Source organism: Hibiscus syriacus, unplaced genomic scaffold (assembly GCF_006381635.1).
Source record: "Hibiscus syriacus cultivar Baekdansim isolate YM2019G1 unplaced genomic scaffold, ASM638163v2 tig00009023_pilon, whole genome shotgun sequence".
In the NCBI taxonomy this organism is placed as follows: domain Eukaryota; kingdom Viridiplantae; phylum Streptophyta; class Magnoliopsida; order Malvales; family Malvaceae; genus Hibiscus; species Hibiscus syriacus.
The window spans coordinates 1,161,990-1,168,228 of NW_024062184.1; positions in this window are offsets into that span (position 1 = coordinate 1,161,990).

Here is a 6,239-nt window from a genome sequence, read left to right on the forward strand (position 1 = left end):
GTATATATATTGAGGAAGGGGCAACAGAAAAGAAAGAGACCTTGAAAAAGGGGGGTGTGGTTAAAAATGGACGGGAGAGGATTTGAGTTTGAGATATTTAAGGATTTATTATTGACAGGAAAAGGGACATAGTTATTTAAACTAAATATTTATGGATAAATTACAAATTTCATTACTAAATTTTATTATCTCCCCTATTTTCACAGAACTTTAAAAGTTTTCAATTTTCTCACTGAACTTAATATACTGGGGTTTTTTTGTCACGCCGTTGTTAAATGGTTAACATCGATCAAACGATTATGTTTTAAAAAAACAAAATTAGATCCAAATTGACATCCTTTTGCATCTATATAGAAGCCCATTTATAACGTCGTTAGTGAGGAAACATCTGAGTGACCAAAAAAATCCAATGTATTAAGTTCAGTAAATAAATTGAAAAGATTTAAAGTACAGTGAGTAAAATAAGAGAAGAATAGAGTTAAGTTACCAAATTTGTAATTTTCCCTATTTATATTTCCATGCTGCCACATCTTTCCTCTGATTTTATCTATTCCTTAATTAGTGTTTTTTTTGTGTTATTGGTCTAGGGAAATTATTAACTCTATATGATTTTTATTAATTATTAAATTGTAATTTATTTCTATCGAATCTCAGAGGTTTAATTCTGTTTTAGATTTGACAAAAAATGTTAATATATATTTTTAATGTTTTGATATATCAATAGTAAAAATGAGTTTAAAAAAAATTCATTTATGTATTTTTTTATTTTTATTTTTAATTATTTAGATATATTATTCCTAATTATATTTATAACTTAAAAAAGAGCCCATTTTGAATTAATGAGATAAATAAAAAAATTGATTTCAATTAAAGTAAACGATCAAAGAGCCTTTGGTGCATTGTTTTGCATGACTTGTTATAATTTGCCACATTTTTCCTTTGTCTCTGCAAATAAGAATTGTTTTATGTCGATGTTCCAATGGTGGTAATGTTTTTATATATATTATATATATATGAGGTTTTTTATTTCATTTTGTATTAATAAAATTTCTTATTTGGTGGATGTTTTTTTTTGCACTATAATATTTTTTTATTTGTGTCATCTAACATATTATTATTAAAAAATATATTTACATCGTTATTTATATTTTTGACGTAAAAATAAGTGTCATAGTGAACATTATGTTAAGTATGTCACTAAATGTCAAAAGTGATGATATACATGTTTTGGTTACATATTGTTAAATATATAATGACATTAATATATAATGTCCCCTTATAATTGTATTTAATAACAATTAATTGCATCATTAAATAATATGAAATTTCGACATTAATTATCGTATCATCACTCATAATATAGTAATTTTATTGTATTAATGACGAAAAATACCATCATAATTTCTTTATTAAAAAATCTTAAAATTATAATAAAGATATAAACTTTTTGGAAATTATAATAGGGAAAAAACTTTTTAAAAATTATAGTAAAGGATAAAACTTTGTAGAAATTATAACCCTCTATGTATATAAATATATATTATGGTTGTTAACTAATAGTGTTTTAAATAAATAATTCAGTTTTCTTAATGATTGGGCGGCCGATTAATTTCCACAAGTCGTGATTTCAAGTTGTGCCAAGCACAAATTGCAAACATTTTTAAATATAAGTTAAAAGAGTAAAATTATAGGTCCAGTCCTGGACTAGTCTAGAGTTCACATTAATGACTCAAAACTTCTAAAATTTATGAATTAACCGCAGAAACTTTACGCATTTTCCAATTTAATCGAAATTTCAGAATCAGTATATTAAAAATCAAATTTAAATCCAACAAATCCTTTTAACCCCAATTTTTGAATGTGACATATATGTTTATCTTATTAACACTCGACTTTAATATGGTCAATTAAAGATTATTTTTAACGGTAATTTTTAAATATACATATACATATATTAAAAAATTTCTTTTTCTAAAATATAAGTCAAAAGGGTAAAATTAGAGGTTCAGTCATTGAGCAATCTATAGTTCACATTAATGGCTTGGAATTCTAAAAGAATATGAATTAACCATAAAAACTTTACAAATTATCCAATTTAATCTAAATTTAAGAATTGATATATTTAAAATAAAATTTAAACCCATCAAATTCTTTTAATCCTGATTTTTAGGGCGTATAAATTATCTGATTAACACTCGACTTTGACATGATCCACTAAAGATTTTTTTTTAACGATAGAAAAAGTCTTAAATATACATATTCATATAAATATATGTATTAACCGAAAAATGTCTTTTATATATAGAATACATAAGTTTAAAAAAAATAAAAAAAAACATTTGAAAATCATCACTACTAAAATTTAAATTAGTGACGCATCTAAGATATCACTAATTATTTCTCACAATTTTTATGTTAATTTTTAGCGTCAAATATTAAATGATAAAATCTATGATGTTTTTTTAATAATCATACAAAAAATCAGTGGCGGATATAGAAATTTAAAAATAGGGGTCCAAATTATAGTAATACATTTCTTTTCCAAAATTTTGGATACGCAAGCTTCCTTATTTTTTTCTCCTCCCCTTAACGTATTAGACTAATTTTTTCAAAATAACAGGGATTCACATGGCCCCCTAGGGGACTTAGTGCATCCGCCCTGCAAAAGATAATAGATTGTGAAAAATAATTGCTTTTGTCATATTAAACTTATTTTTGTGGCACAAATAAAATGTAATCTCTTATGTCTTATAAAATATTACAAATCAAATTATCATGAATAAAACTTATTAATGACAAATTTACAACATCACTAATTCAAATCAAATCATCATGACAATGTTGGAAAAATAATAATGAATTGATTTATTCAATCATGACTATTCAACATCTCTATTCAATGAAAAATAGTTAAGTCTTTTCTTGAAAAATAGTTAATTCATTTCACCCAATAAGTCAAGTATTTTCATGTTAACCTTTTCATCAAAAGGTTATAATTTTTAATCAAATGGTTAAGTCATTTCATTTAAAGGTCATAACCTTTCAATACAAATTCCTCTCCCTATATAAAGGCTAAGTTGTGACACATCTCAACACACAACTTTTCCTATTTTCTTTCAAATACTTTCTTTTCAATTCTCTGATTATTACAAAGTCATTTTCCGGTGATAGATAAAGACAAAGATTGTGTTCGATTGTTCACTACGGTTGTACTTACTGTTGTGAACGTTTTTTGTTGTATCCTGGGAGATCGACGTCCAAAGTTACTCAAAGCACCGAGGAGATGACGAATATGTCTTAAGGAAACTGTTCATAGATGCCTCAACAAAACTCTTCTTCTATTTATTCAGTTCCATCTGATTCTAGGTTCTATTTCAATTTCACAATATTTTTAACTCTATTATTGAAACGAAATTTTTAGATTATAATACTACAACACTATTTTTCAATATTTGCAACAATTTTAAGATAAACTTCTTATATTGTAGTTTAATCTAAACTCAAACAGATGATCGTGATAACATATTTAGGTTAATATATATTTCATTTCATATATATTTATTATTTCAATTTTGATTTCGATTATAGAAAAATATCTGATACTTTATCCAATTCACAGTCTAATGTGATTGTCGCTACATAGACTCAGGCTGCGAGCCAAACGTTACCTATGCCATGAGTCATAATGAAAAACCTGGGAAATTCAATGGAGAGAATTTCAAAACATGGCAACAGAAAATGTTGTTTTATTTAACGACATTGAATTTGACCAAATTTTTAAGGATGATCCTCATACTATTAGAGAGGATGAAGTGGATGCTGCAACCACATTCAACATTACCGAAGCATGGAAGCACTCTGATTTCCTATATCGTAACTACATCTTGAATGGTTTATCTGATGCACTTTATGAAGTATACAATGTAAAGAAAATGACTAAGGAACTATAGGAATCATTGGACTATAAATACAAAATTGAAGATGCTGGTGCTAAGAAATTCTTAGTTGTCAAATTCTTAAACTTTGTAATGGTTGATTCTAAAATTATTTTGAATTAGGTGCAAGAATTCCAAGTGATCATTCATGGTATTCTCGAAGAAGGGATGATTATAAGTGAATCCTTTCAGGTGGCGATCATTATTGAAAAACTCCTGCCAGCTTGGAATGATTTTAAGAATTATCTTAAGCATAAGAGAAAAGAAATGAAAAGGAAAGACCTGATTATGAGACTTCGGATTGAAGAAGACAATCGATGTGCGACTAAAAGGCTATATAAAACAGTCAGTCATAACATTGCCAAGGAAAATATGGTGGAAGTCAAAAAGGACTTCAAGAAAAGAAAACAAGCTCAAATTGAGTCTAAACTAGGACCAAAAGGTGGTGTTTCTAAGAAGAAAAAATCCAATGGAAATGCTTTAATTGCAATAAGATGGGACACATGTCATCCGAATGTAGGCTTCCAAAAAGGTCCAGAACAAAAGAGACTAATGTTGTGACAGAAATTTACAAGGAAGTATCTGAACTTGACCTAAGTGTCGTGGTCTCTGAAGTTAACTTGGTTGATTCAAATCCAAGAGAATGGTGGATTGATACTGGTGGCACACACCATATTTATTGTGACAATGACTCCTTTGTTGAGTTGGTTTCTTGTGAGAAATGAGAAAAACTCTATATGGGCAATGCTGCAACTTCCAAGATCAAGGAGAAATGCACTATAATTTTAAAGATGACTTCTGGCAAAGAGTTGAAACTTTAAAATGCGTTGTATGTGCCTGACATATGAAAGAACCTTGTCTCTGGGACCATTCTAAGTATACATGGCTTTAGGATGATGTTTGAATCCCAGAAGTTAGTTTTATCAAAAGGGGAAATATTTGTGGGAAGGGGATATGTATTGAACAATGTGTGGAAACTTAATGATATCTCTGTAAAAGCAAAAAATATAAATAAGAATGATTCTTCTTCTTTTGTTTATATGATTGAGTCATTAAATTTATGGCATGGTAGACTCGAACATGTTAATTATGATACTTTACGTAGATTAATTAACTTAGAACACATTCCCCCATTTCGCATTAATTATAATCATAACTGTGAAACATGTGTTGAAGCTAAACTAACAAGGCCTTCATTTAAACATGTTGAATGAAATACAAAACCTCTTGATCTAATACACAATGATGTTTATGACTTAAAATTTGTTCAAACTAGAGGATTTAATAAATATTTTATTACATTCATTGATGATAGCACAAAATATTGTTATTTATATTTGCTTAAAAGCAAAGATGAAGCTATAGAAAAATTTAATCTCTATAAGTAGGAAATTGAAACCCAACTTAACAAAAAGATTAAGAGGGTGAGAAGTGATCGTGGTGGTGAATATGCTGAACCATTTGGTCAATATTGTGCACAACATGGTATTATTCATGAAGTAACACCATCATACTCTCCTCAATCAAATGAAATAGCAGAGCAGAAAAATCAAACATTAAAGGAAATGATGAACGCTATGCTAAGAAGTTTTGGGTTATCACAGAACGTGTGGGGGAAGTTGTCTTATCAGTAAATTACCTTTTAAATAAGGTGCCCCACAAGAAAAAAAGATAAGACACCATATGAGTTGTGTATATGCAAGAAACCCTCTTACAATTACTTGAAAGTGTGGGGTGTCTTACAAAGGTAAAGGCTCCTTTATCAAAGTAAATGAAAATAGATCCTAAAACAGTGGATTGTATTTTCATTGGCTATGCTCACCAAATCAATGCATAATGATTTCTTGTGCATGAATCAAAGTATCCATAAATTCACAAGAATACGATATTAGAATCTAAAAAGCCTCATTCTTTGAAAATACATTTCCTTGTAAAATTAGAGAAGTTGACTCAAGTTCAAGGAAACGAACTTTAGAAACTATTAATGAAAATAGTCAAGACTTCCAACAAGAGGTTGAAGTTGAGATAGAGCCAAGAAGAAGTAAAAGGGCACGAGTATAAAAATCCTTTGGATCAGAATTTCTAACTTATATGCTAAAGACTGAACTTGTAACTTATAGCTAAGTTATACGTTCATCTAAAAGTATTTTTTTCGATAGATTCTATCAAGAGTGAAATTGATTCCATCATGCAAAATCATACGTGGGAATTAGTGGATCTTCCTAATGGAATTAAACCATTAAATTCTAAATGGATTTTCAAACGAAAAATGAAAGCAGATGGAACAATTGATAAGTACAATTC